We start from the raw sequence: 13170 nt of genomic DNA, 5'->3' as shown, positions 1-13170 counted from the left end.
CAAAAGAACTCTGCCAGATTCATACTGGGGGGAAAAAAAAGAATACTACAGAATCAAGTCCAGGATTTTATAAGTTCCTTTTTCTGCGTCCATTTGTGATGGTTCATTATATGTGTTAACTTGACTGGACCACAGTGGCCAGATACTTGGTCAAACATTAGATGTTTCTGTGAAAGTGTGTTTTGGATGAGATTAGCATTTAAATTGCATGGACTTTCTTCGCTGTCCACCTGAAACTGTCACAACACTGGTAACTGGCTATACCCCAGTACAGACTAGTTAAAAAAACAAATCGAATGGACTTGAGTAAAGCAGATTCCCTTCTCTAAGGTGGGTGGGCCTCATCCAATCCGTCAAAGGCCTGAACAGAACAAAAGACTGCCCTCCCTCTGCTGAGCAAAGAGGAATTCTGCCTCCAGGTGGCCTCTGGACTTGAGCTGCACTGTTCTGCAGTCTCCAGTCTATCAGCTACCCTGGAGATTTTGGACTTGCCAAGCCTCCAGGGTCACATGAGCCAATTTATTAAAACAGATCAACGTCCCAGCCAACCACTAACCAGGTCCAACCCTGTTTAGCTTCTGCAGTAATTAACATGCATTGCAGCTCAGCTATACTTCAATAAATAAACTAAGCTAAATTAAACAATAAAACAAAACAAACTCTCTCTCCATACACACGCACACACACACACACACACACACACACACACACACACACACAGGGCTGGTTCTCTTTCTCTGGAGACCCCCAGTGGAGTCCAGAAATGACAATATATATCCTACAATGCACAGGGCAGCCCCACACAGAAAGAATGACCCAGCCCCAAAGACCACTCGGCAGAGTTGGAGAAACTAAGGCATGGGTGGGGTGGGGGCCCGGACCTCCACCACCAAGCACCCAGGAAAGCTGCGTGGGTCTCCCAGCTCCCGTATTTATCCACCTGAAAACCATTTCTCTAGGTTAGGAGTGACCCAGGCCCATCCCAGCCTGAAGACTCCCTGTCCACTGTCTTAGGAGAAGGAAGCGACAGTGTGGACAGAGCTCCAGGGGCTTTTGGGAGCTCAAGGGAGGCGCCTGGCTCAGAGGACTTCCTGGAGGCGGTGGTAGCTCAACTGGGTCTTGTAGAGGAACGAGGGGCCGTGAAGTGCACAAGAGGGTTTCTGGTGCGGCGGGGACCGTAGGGGATGGAGCGGAATCCGCAGAGAACCGCTAGGCCTGCGGAGCACGAGCCCCGGTCCCCTCCCCGCTTTTTAGCGGGGCCGCGCGCCGGAGTCGGGCGCCCTCTGGCGGCGCCCCGCGAGCGGTTCGGACCGGAGAGGAGCGGCGTGGTGGACGCGCTGGGAACCGCAGGACCGCGCCAGGCCGGCTGAGCCCAGTTCTACTGTAATCAGAAGAAACAGGAAGCTTACAGGAAGAAAATATTTTAGCATATCACTTTGGTATATGTGTCTCTATGCTGCTGCTGCTGCTGCTAAGTCGCTTCAGTCGTGTCCGACTGTATGCGACCCCATAGATGGCAGCCCACCAGGCTCCCCCCCCCCCACCCCCACCCCCGCCGTCTCTGGGATTCTCCAGGCAAGATCACTGGAGTGGGTTGCCATTTCCTTCTCCAATGCATGAAAGTGAAAAGTGAAAGTGAAGTCCCTCAGTCGTGTCCGACTCTTAGCGGCCCCACGGACTGCAGCCCACCAGGCTCCTCCGTCCGTGGGATTTTCCAGGCAAGAGTACTGGAGTGGAGTGCCATTGCCTTCTTCTATTTGTCTCTATACTAACGCTCTAAAAAAAAAAAAGCTGAGCGCGGAAGAATTGATGTTTTGAACTGTGGTGTTGGAGAAGACTCCTGAGAGTCCCTTGGACTGCAAGGAGATCCAACCAGTCCATCCTAAAGGAAATCAGTCCTAAATATTCATTGGAAGGACTGATACTAAAGCTGAAACTCCAATACTTTGGCCACTTGATGCGAAGAACTGACTCGGAAAAGACCCTGATGCTGGGAAAGATTGAGGGCAGGAGGAGAAGGGGACGACAGAGGATGAGATGATTGGATGGCATCACTGACTCGATGGACAGAATTTGGATAAACTCTGGGAGTTGGTGATGGACAGGGAGGCCTGGCATGCTGCAGTCCATGGGGTCGCAAGGAGTCAGATGAGGCTGAGCCACTTAACTGAACTGAAGAGATACTAACGCAGTTGTAAAATCATTTAATTTATGATGAAGAAATATTTATACATATTGAGGTTTGGGGAAGTCATTCTGGCGTATACATGACTTATTAATAACTTGAAATATATGCTGTCTTGGCTCTCTCTTGAGCTAACCTGATCAACTCCCCCTTGGGTCCTCCTACTTACGGTACTCCCTCTGTGTGGTAGCAGGAAAGACCCAGTGTGGACATGTGTGTCCAGACATCCGATCTCATTCCTCAGCACTTAAAAGACAGTGAGCTCTGGGACTTTCCTGGTTAAGTGGTTAAGACTTCGCGCTTTCACTGCAGAGGGCACAGGTTTGATCCCTGGTCTGGGAACTAAGATCTCACATGACTGGCTGCCAAAAATTAAACAGTAAAATTTTTTTAAAAAAGAAAAGCCAGTAGATACAAGAGATCCTTCTGTCTTCCTGAAGTCAAGGAGAAGTGCTCTGAGCTTCCCTGAATCCCTTTTCTTAGTGGTTCGGTGCACAGATATAGTAAGGGGTGAAGGTGAGAGATTTCTCCAACTCCCTGAGGCTCCCAGGATCCTACAGTTCTCGCAGAGCGGATTTGGTTGAACCCCAGGAGCACAGAGCTTTGGGAAGATTCTGAGTCCCAGGACACAGCTTCGTGGGGTCATGTTTCTGATCTTGGGAATTAGCAGTTCCAAGGAGGAAGCTGTGGAGAGGAAGAGAACCCTTGAGGAGTACTGGAATATTACCGAAAACACTGAGCCTTCCTTCCCCCTTAGAGATGGGGAGACTGAGGCCGGGGAGAGGGGAAGAGATGTGGCCAAAGCCACGCAGGCCAGTTCTGCAAAAATTTACCCAGAGCTGGACCAGTCGAAGCACAGAGCTGCCTGAGCAAGGCCAGCCTTGGCGTCCCTCAGGAAGAGGGGCGAAGGTGTGCAGGCAGAGCTGGGTTCGCAGCGGCTCCCAGCCGCCTGGCTCGACTAGGTGTTACAGACACAGAAATCAGGACCAAAGGAGTCCCGCACAATCCCCACCAGCCTCCGCCCCTTACCCCACTGGACAGCCCCCACAGGATCGTCTGTAAAACGGGGCGATGATTCAGCCTTTCAGGGTGTGATGTCTGTCCTGAGCTGACGCTGTTCTAGGATGAAGTCCAAAGTCTGGTATTCGAGGCTCTTCTTAACCCTCCCAGCAAACTTCAGCTGCAGTCAGAATGAGCAGGGCCTCCTGGGGCCACCTGGCAAGGGCCTGGAGGAACAAATCTGTGTCCCCTTGCTCAAAACCCACTCCCAGCTCTCTGGCGATTCTGCTGTCTCCATGGATGCAGGGTGGAGAAAAACCAAAAACCAGCAAGTGGGTCCAAGGCCAGCTGGGGAGCCCGTACTGGGTCCAGAGGGGCCCCAGGACCTCCAGTCCAGCGGATGGGAAAGCCACACGCAGCCAGTCAGTCCTGTTTTCAAGTAAAGTCAGAGGTTTTTAAATCTCTACTTGTTGCAGCCTGCGGGCTTTCTCTAGTCGCGGTGCGCGGGCTGCTTGCTGAGGTGGCTTCCCTGGTTGCACTGCACAGGCTTTAGGTACACGGGCTTCCGTAGTGGAGTGACTCAGTGGCTGTGGGGCACGGGCTTAGTTGCTCTGAGGCTTATGGGATCTTAATTCCTTAACCAGGGATCAAACCCACATCCCCTACATAGGAAGGCGGACTCTTAAACACTGGACTACCAGGGAAGTCCACTCAGTGTTATTGTTTTGAGCTCCACCCACATAGTTCCATGTATTGAGTTTGTTTCTTTTAACCGCCGAGCAGTATCCCATCATCAGTTCAGTTCAGTCCCTCAGTGTGTCCGACTCTTTGTGACCCCATGGACTGTAGCACACCAGGCCTACCTGTCCATCACCAGCTCCCAGAGCTTGCTAAAACTCATGTCCATTGAGTCGGTGATGCCATCTAACCATCTCATCCTCTGTCGTCCCCTTCTCCTCCTGCCTTCAATCTTTCCCAGCATCAGGGTCTTTTCCAATGAGTCAGCTCTTTGCATCAGGTGGCCAAAGTATTGGAGTTTCAGCTTCAGCATCAGTCCTTCCAATGAATATTCAGGACTGATTTCCTTTAGGATGGACTGCTTGGATCTCCTTGCAGTCCAAGGGACTCTTAAGAGTCTTCTCCAACACCGCAGTTCAAAAGCATCAGTTCTGATGGAAGCACTAAATTCCATCAGAACAGTGGACAGTTTGTTGACCTGTTCACCTGTGGCGGACACTGGATTGTCTTCCCTTTTGTTCTCTTGCTGTTCAGTCACTCAGTCGTGTCTGACTCTTTTAGGCCCTATGGACTACAGCACACCAGGCTTCCCTGTCCATCACCAACTCCCGGAACTTGCTCAAACTCACATCCATTGAGTCGATGATGCCATCCAACCATCTCATCCTCTGCCGCCCCCTTCTCCTACCCTCAATCTCACGCAGCATCAAGGTCCTTTGTTCTCTCAGCTGTTACCTAAAGCTTCCTTGAACATTCATGTACAAGTCTCTGTATGTATGTATGGCTCTGTTTCTCTTGGGTAAATCCTAGGAGTGGAATGGTTGGGTTGTGTGGAAGGAGTATGTTTAACGTCTTAAGGAACTGCCCCCTGTTTTCCAAAGTGGATGTACGTTTACAGTCCCACCAGCCGTGTATGAGGGTTCCTATTTTTCCATATCCTGACAGCACTTGGGTGATCAGTTGTTTTGTTTTTAAAGGGAGTCTTTGGTGTTTATTTTCTTGATTTTTAGGCGTTTGGCTGTGCTGGGTCTTGGCTGTGGCACACAGGATCTTTAGTGTGGAATGTGAACTCGGTTGCAGCAGATGGGATCTAGTTTCCTGACCAGGGATCAAACCCAGGACCCAGGAAGTCTTAACCCCTGGGCCACCAGGGAAGTCCCCCAACGCTCAGTCTTTAGTTTTGGCCGTCCAGACACAGGCGCAGTGCTGCTTCCTCACGAGATCTCATTCCCTAAGCGCTCATGCTGTTGCGCTTCTCTTCACGGGCTCCTTTGTCAGCCCTGTATATTCTTTGGTGAAAGGTTTATTGGAATCCTTTGCCCGTTAAGTGAAAATTGGGTTGTCTGTCTTCTTACTCTCTAGCCATAGGGTTCTTTTTATATTCGAGATCACACAGTTTCAATGGAGGCAGTATTGCCCCCGAGGGGGTGAAAATTGGTTTTGAGGACGTGAAAAAAACCATACTCTTTTAATGTGGAAAGCATGAACATATATATGTACTGCACAGAAGCAGTATCTGTTCTATTAAAATTTCATGGGAGCAGTTAGGGGGGAAAATGCCTGAAAAGGCTCCGTGGAGGAGAGAGGGGTGATAAAGGCTGAGAAACATCGTTGTAGATACAAGTCCTTTGTTGGATGTTTTGCAAAGAGGAAAATTTGTAAATTTGGAATAAGTCCTATCTATCAGTTGCGCATTCCAGGGCTTCCCAGCTGGCGCTCCTGGTAAAGAACCCGCCTGCCAATGCCAATGCGTTAGAGCTTACTATTCTATAACGGAAGAGTCTACTTGAGTCACTCAAGGTCACTAGGATTTTCTCCTATGTTTTCTCCTAGAAGTTTCATAGTTTTCACTATTCCACTTAGATCTATGATCCATCTCACAGACCTAAAGAGATCAAGGTAAAAAAGAAATCTTGGCATCTGGACATCCAAACTGATCCAACAGTGTTTGTTGAAGCACTTTTCTGTCCCCGCTGAATTGCTTTGCTTTTCAACCTCTGTCAAAAATCAGTTGACCAGAAACTCCCTGGTGGCTCAGTGGTAAAGAAGCCACCTGCCAATGCAGGAGACACGGGTTCGATCCTTCCTGATCCGGGAGGATCCCACCTACCGCAGAGCAACTAAGCCCATGAGCCCCAGCTACTGAGCCCGTGCCCTCGAGCCCGGGAGCCGCAGCTCCTGAAGCCTGTGCGCCCGAGAGCCTGTGCTCAGCAGCAAGAGAGAGCTGCACTCTCTGCAGATAGAGAAAAGCCAGCAGAGCCAAAAATAAATAAGTGAATGATTTTTTTAAAAAAATCAATTGATTGTAGATGTGTGAGTCCATTTCTGGACTTTCAGTTCTGTTCCAACTAACTCAAATATCTTTAATACATTGTGTGGATCAAAGAGAAGCCAGTCTTCAGTCGGCCTGCTACGGGCCCTGCCCATCTCTCTCTGTCTCCCACGCAGACCTCCTTGGCTGACTTAGCCAGGCACCTCCTGACTCAGGGCCGCAGTTGCACCTGCATCCTGGCCCCACACCCTCTACCCTGAGATGACCGCCTGGTCCGTGTCTCCTTCTCTGAGAGGGAGGCCCCTGCTCACAGGCAGCCCTGGCCCCTCTCCTTGGCATCACGCTGTTGGTTTGGTTTTAGGAAAGCTCAGTGAAGTCTGCAGACTTCCCTGGTAGCTCAGTTGGTAAAGAATCCGCCTACAGTGCAGGAGACCTGGGTTCGATCCCTGGGTTGGGAAGATGCCCTGGAGTAGGGAAAGGCTACCCACTCCAGTATTCTGGCTTGGAGAATTCCATGGACTGTATAGTCCAGGGGTTCGCAAAGAGTCGGACACGGCTGAGCGACTTTCACTTTCACTTTCGGTGAGGTCTGCAGGCATCAGGTCACACAGGCTGTGCAGACAGTGATGAAGACTTGGGGTTTTGTTCCTTGTGAGATGGAAGCAGGAGTGGAGCAATCAGAACTCAGTTTTGGGAACGTCGCTTGGGGTGCTTCGTGGAGGTGGTCTGAAGGGAGCAGCGTGGAGACCCTGGCTAGCACGTGGACCCCGCCAGCCGTGGTCCCGCCATCAGAGCCATCCCTCCCTTTGACAGCAGCGCCCGCAGGAGGAAGGGAGCTCTGGTCCCCTCCCTCCTGGCTCTCGGGTGGTGAGAATCGGGGAAGGTAGGAGCTGGGTGTCCTGAGGAGGGGCGGTGGGTGGCTAGTGACCCCTGATGCCTGCTGGAGTATCAGCACCCCTGTGGCGCTCCCCTGGGGTCAGACCCTTTGGCCATCAACTCCCCTCTGGCCAGCAGGGGCTCGCAAACTCCTGATGGTGGCACAGTGGCTCGTCCACAGCCTGGTCCACTCCTGTGTCCACTGACTCAGCGTGTGCTTATTGAGCACCTACAAAGTGCCGGCTCGGGGCTAGGTGGTGGGGCGATCCCAGCACCTGACGGTGGGCAGACGTCCTTGCTCTTGGGGTCCCAGGCTGTTGGGAGAGTGAGAGAGCAGTCAAGGAGGCACCCCCTGAATGGGTCGCTGTGAACTGGGGGGGTGCTCCGAAGGACAGGACTGGGGCAGGGCAGACACAGGGGTCCCAGAGATCAGATGAGACAAGACTTGGACCTGCTTCGGGGATTCCTGGGGGCTTCCCCGGGGACTGAAGGCTGGACTGCATGGAGGAGGGAAAGGCAGACCAGTAGGTCCCACGGAGGGAAGGAGGAGGGCTCATGGGCGGCTCTGAAGGGCTGATGGGGGAGGCAAGGGTGGGGTCCCGAGAGCTGGGGAAGGGAGAGGCCTCGGGGTTAAGGCAAGGGCTCCAGCTGCACGTTACCCGGGCCACCAAGCCCTGCACCGAGACCTCTTGGTGACCTTTGGACTCTGTCCTCTCTCCTTCCTCATTCCACCGGACAGCCCCAGCCCAGGGCTCCCGGCCCCTCCCCTGACCTCCCGCAGCAGCCTCCTTCCCCTCACCGGCCTCCCTGACTCCGGTCCCCACCGGTTCTCAGTGGCCCTTCTTGCATGCTCACAGCTGAGATCACGCCCTTACCTGGGACTCCCTGGGCTCTCGGGGCAGCTCTGGGAGGGCAGGAACCACGTGCGACCCACCCGTTCCTGGGTCCTCGGAGAGCACTGGGGACAAAGTTGCAGATACTACCATGGTTTGTGACGTTTCTGTGATCTGAAGCCTGCAACCATACTGAGAGAAACGATCATTTAAGATAGATGCTTGTGACAGTAAAGAGGTGATTTTTTTTTCCCCGCTCAAGTCCACCAATCTCCTAAATTCTATCTACCAACCCCAGGGTGAAGGGCTGGAGCTCCGTCTGTAATAAGGCGTAAATCGGTTCGCTCAAAGCAGGGTAGCCTCACCAAGAAAGGAGAAAAGGGAGCCGTGGCCACACATTCAGCAGGGCCACCTGGAGGGCGGGAGGACAGACTGGACCAGGAAGACAGTTCACTGACAGCCAGCCGGCCTGGAAGAGCCAAAGGATTGGAGCTTCAGCTTCAGCATCAGTCCTTCCAGTGAACACCCAGGACTGATCTCCTTTAGGATGGACTGGTTAGATCTCCTTGCAGTCCAAGGGACTCTCAAGAGTCTTCTCCAACACCGAAGTTCAAAAGCATCAATTCTTCGGCACTCAGCTTTCTTTATAGTACAACTCTTACATCCATACATGACTACCAGAAAAACCATAGCTTTGACAAGATGGACATTTGTCCACAAAATAATGTCTCTGCTTTTTAATATGCTGTCTTGGATGGTCAAAGATTTTCTTTCAAGGAGCAAGTGTCTTTTAATTTCATGGCTGCAGTCACCATCTGCAGTGATTTTGGAGCCCAAGAAAATAAAGTCTCTCACCGTTTCCCCATCTATTTGCCATGAAGTGATGGGACCGGATGCCATGATCTTAGCTTTCTGAATATTGAGCTTTAAGCCAACTTTTTTTACTCTCCTCTTTCACTTTCATCAAGAGGCTCTTTAGTTCTTCTTCACTTTCTGCCTTAAGGGTGGTGTCATCTGCATATCTGAGGTTATTGATATTTCTCCAGGTGATCTTGATTCCAGCTTGTGCATCTTCCAGCCCAGCGTTTCTCATGATGTACTCTGCATATAAGTTAAATAAGCAGGGTGACAATATACAACCTTGATGTACTCCTCTTCCCATTTGGAACCAGTCTGTTGTTCCATGTCCCGTTTTAACTGTTGCTTCTTGACCTGCATACAGATTTCTCAGGAGGCAGATTAGGTGGTCTGGTATTCCCATCTCTTGAAGAATTTGCCACAGTTTGTTGTGATCCACACAGTCAAAGGCTTTGGCAAAGTTACTAAAGCAGATGTTTTTCTGGAACTCTCTTGCTTTTTCGATGATCCAATGGATATTGGCAATTTGATCTCTGGTTCTTCTGCCTTTTCTAAATCCAGCTTGAACATCTGGAAGTTCATGGTTCACATATTGTTGAAGGCTGGCTTGAAGAATTTTGAGCATTATTTTACTAGCATGTGAGATGAGTGCAATTGGGTGGGAGTTTGAACATTCTTTGGCATTGCCTTTCTTTGGGATTGGAATGAAAACTGACCTTTTCCAGTCCTGTGGCCACTGCTGAGTTTTCCAAATTTGCTGGCATATTGAGTGCAGCACTTTCACAGCATCATCTTTTAGGATTTGAAAGAGCTCAACTGGAATTCCATCACCTCCACTAGCTTTGTTCATAGTGATGCTTCTTAAGGCCCCTTGACTTCACATTCCAGGATGTCTGGCTCTAGGTGAGTGATCATACCATTGTGGTTATCTGGGTTGTGAAGATCTTTTTTGTACAGTTCTTCTGTGTATTCTTGCCACCTCTTCTTAATCTCTTCTGCTTCTGTTAGGTCCATACCATTTCTGTCCTTTATTGTGCCCATCTTTTTATGCAATATTCACTTGATATATCTAATTTTCTTGAAGAGATCTCTAGTCTTTCCCATTCTATTGTTTTCCTCTATTTCTTTGCATTGGTCACTGAGGAAGGCTTTCTTATCTCTCCTTGCTATTCTTTGGAACTCTGCATTCAAATGGGTATATCTTTTCTCCTTTGCCCTTCGCTTCTCTTCTTTTCTCGGCTATTTGTAAGGCCTCCTCAGACAACCATTTTGCCTTTTTGCATTTCTTTTTTTGGGGGACGGTCTTGATCACTGCCTCCTGTACAATGTCATGAATCTCTGTCCATAGTTCTACAGGCACTCTATCAGATCTAAAGCCTTGAATGTATTTGTCACTTCCACTGCATAATCATAAGAGATCTGATTTAGGTCATACCTGAATGGTCTAGTGGTTTTCCCTATTTTCTTCCATTTAAGCCTGAATTTGGCAATAAGGAGTTCATGATCTGAGCCACAGTCAGCTCCCGGTCTTGTTTTTGCTGATAGAGCTTCTCCAACTTTGGCTGCAAAGAATACAATCAATCTGATTTGGGTGCTGACACGCAGTGTCGTTTCTGCTTCCTCCACCCCAGTCTCCACCCCCGTGGACCGCGGCCCACGCTGTGGGTCACCGGGGAGGACGGGCCGTTTGCAGGCATCTGTTGGCCTCCGTGTAATTCTTGCTCTTGGAGGATCTGTCCACACGGTCCCAAACATTAAGGCAGCCTTACAAAATGTAATGTTTTTTCAACAACAGACTCTGAAAGGATTTTGAAATAATTTTTCACTTGAATTGACTTGGTTCCTTGACCCTGCCTTTGATGACCTTGGAGCAGATGCTTAACCTCTCTGGACCTCCTGGCCTCTCCGTGAAAGAGCGATAATGGTGTTCCTGAGTCACGGGGCCGAACGTCAGCATTTGTAAAGTCATGAAACAGTGCCCCGCACATAGCAGACCCGCAGGCACGTCAGCTATTTAAGATAAAATACCAGCAATTTTTCATCTGATTTCTCATCAATGACTCTGAATTCTCAGGATTCTTGTTACTTGAGAGTTCTCGATGTAGTGAAACTAGAGAAACTTTCATAATTATCAAATCAAAAATAATGATGACATATTGTCACATCCTATAGGATTTGTTGTTGTTGTTCAGTTGTTCAGTCGTGTCCGACTCTTTGTGACCCCATGGACTGTAGCACGCCAGGCCTCCCTGTCCATCACCAACTCCCAGAGCTTGCTCAAACTCGTGTCCATTGAGTCAGAGATGCCATCCACCATCTCATCCTCTGTCACTCCCTTCTCCTCCTTCCCTCAATCTTTCCCAGCATCAGGATCTTTTCCAATGAGTCGGCTCTTTGCCTGTAGGTATTTACTGAAGCATTATTCATTTATTTGGCTGTGTTGGGTCTTCGTTGCCGTGCCTGGGGCTGGTTGCCCTCAGGCATGGGGGATCTTAGTTCCCTGATTGGGCATCAAACCTGTGTCCCCTGCATTGGAAGGCAGATTCTTAACCAGTGGACCACCAGGGAAGTCCCAGTAAAGCATCTTTTAAATTTTACTTTTTTTTTTTTTTTCTATTTGCAGTAGTACACAATGTTGGTTGTTAATACAAGTTCTATCACCCCAAGGGACAAAAGCTGCATTCACAGACAAGGGAAGTGACCTCTAGGCAGGAGATCTGAGAGCCTAGAAGAGCAGGGGAAAGGAGGGCAGGCTCTCTAGCTCTCTGCCGGGCTCACCAAACCTGTCCTCCTATCCGGTCTGGGCTGGACAGGCCCCAGGGGACATATAGTCCAGCCTCCATTGACGGACAGGAGCCCGGGGCTTTGGAGCAGAAGGGACTTGCGCAGGTACAAAGTGTGTGCTCCCAGGTCTCCCTCCCGATGAACAAATTTCTTTCCCTATTTCAACCCCTTCCACATCCAGCACAGCCCACGACACCTCCCACATCCCTATCCCAGGTACAATTGTTCTTCCCAGGAACAACCCACTGCCTGGCAGTTCCATGAAGAAAGGTTTCTCCTTTGCAAACTTGACATCAAACGTGCATTCTCCAAGAGGCCTTCCCGCCCCAAACCAGAAAAAAAGGACTCACTAAAGCCAGATGGTGTGTGGGTTGCTGTCTCTCCCTTCCTGGCTCCAGGGTTCCAGTCCAGACTCCAGGTCCAACCTGCTGTGTGATTTTAAGCGTGACTCAGCCTCTCTGGGCTTCTTCACGTGTCTCACTTAACATGGAAGAGAACACCAGTTGCCTTTCAGGGCTGAGGATAATCCTTGTCCACATTCATGAAGCTTCTGACATCAGGCGGCTTCTCAAGAAATGTTAGTTAGGTATCTCCCCAACCCCCAACCGTCTCCAGCACATCCTCTTTCAAAATCGCTGAATTCCTTTCTTTTCCCCAACGTGTCGGTGCCTAATAATAATTTTAAGGTTATTCCTTCTGGGGGAATTTTAACAGTGATCTATTTTTAAAAAGTGGAGTGCTAAAGTTGGAGTTTCTGCCAACAGATGAGGATGAGAAACTATTTCATGTGTGAGGCGGGTGGTAGAAAGGGGGCCAGAGGATGGGAGAGGAGGTGGCTGGACCTTTCCAGGTCGCTCCTCTGTCTTGTTAGCAGGTGAGAAGTGCCCAGCATTGGAGGAGCTGTTGCAGTCTTGATCTGGGGACGGTTGGGTTTAAATTTCCTGATGAAAAAAAAAAAAAAAAAGGCTGAGGAACCGGAGTTTCAAGAACCTGAGTCACAAGAAGGGAGAAGTCAGGCTAGGAAGCTGCTGACAACACACGCACATGACTGAACAAAATTTAACAGGCTCTCAAGGGTGACTAAGAGAGCCTTTGAACCTGCCCCCTGGGCCTTCTGCTCATCCACCCGAGGAGAGGTTATTTATTCCCGATCTACCTCCAGAAATATTGTCTTTTCTTCTTGGGGACTAAGCAGAAAAGACGAGCAATTGGTTCCAACTATGAAGCAACAGTTAGAACTGGACATGGAACAACAGACTGGTTCCAAATAGGAAAAGGAGTATGTCAAGGCTGTATATTGTCCCCCTGATTATTTAACTTCTATGCAGAGTACATCATGAGAAACGCTGGGCTGAAGAAGCACAAGCTGGAATCAAGATTGCCGGGAGAAATATCAATAACCTCAGATATGCATAACCCCTTATGGCAGAAAGTGAAAAAGAACTAAAGAGCCTCTTGATGAAAGTGAAAGAGGAGAGTGAAAAAGTTGGCTTAAAGCTCAACATTCAGAAAACTAAGATCATGGCATCAGGTCCCATCACTTCATGGCAAATAGATGGGGAAACAGTGGCTGACTTTATTTTTCTGGCCTCCAAAATCACTGCAGATGGTGATTGAAGCCATGA

At 49.6% G+C, this 13170-nt stretch overlaps 1 long non-coding RNA gene across 1 annotated transcript; it reads right to left on the bottom strand.

Moving 5' to 3' along the window:
- Positions 1-2109: 2109 nt before the first annotated feature.
- Positions 2110-12873, bottom strand: LOC133248520 (uncharacterized). Its single transcript, XR_009736741.1, has 3 exons — positions 11896-12873; positions 7946-8095; positions 2110-7384 (listed from the first exon to the last, which is right to left on the bottom strand). It is a non-coding gene; the product is annotated as an uncharacterized LOC133248520 (long non-coding RNA).
- Between the last annotated feature and the right edge of the window lie 297 nt (positions 12874-13170).

Source organism: Bos javanicus, chromosome 5 (genome assembly GCF_032452875.1).
Source record: "Bos javanicus breed banteng chromosome 5, ARS-OSU_banteng_1.0, whole genome shotgun sequence".
NCBI classification, from domain to species: Eukaryota; Metazoa; Chordata; class Mammalia; order Artiodactyla; family Bovidae; genus Bos; species Bos javanicus.
Note: the sequence above shows the minus strand (reverse complement) of the source record. Positions and strands in the feature narration are given on the sequence as shown.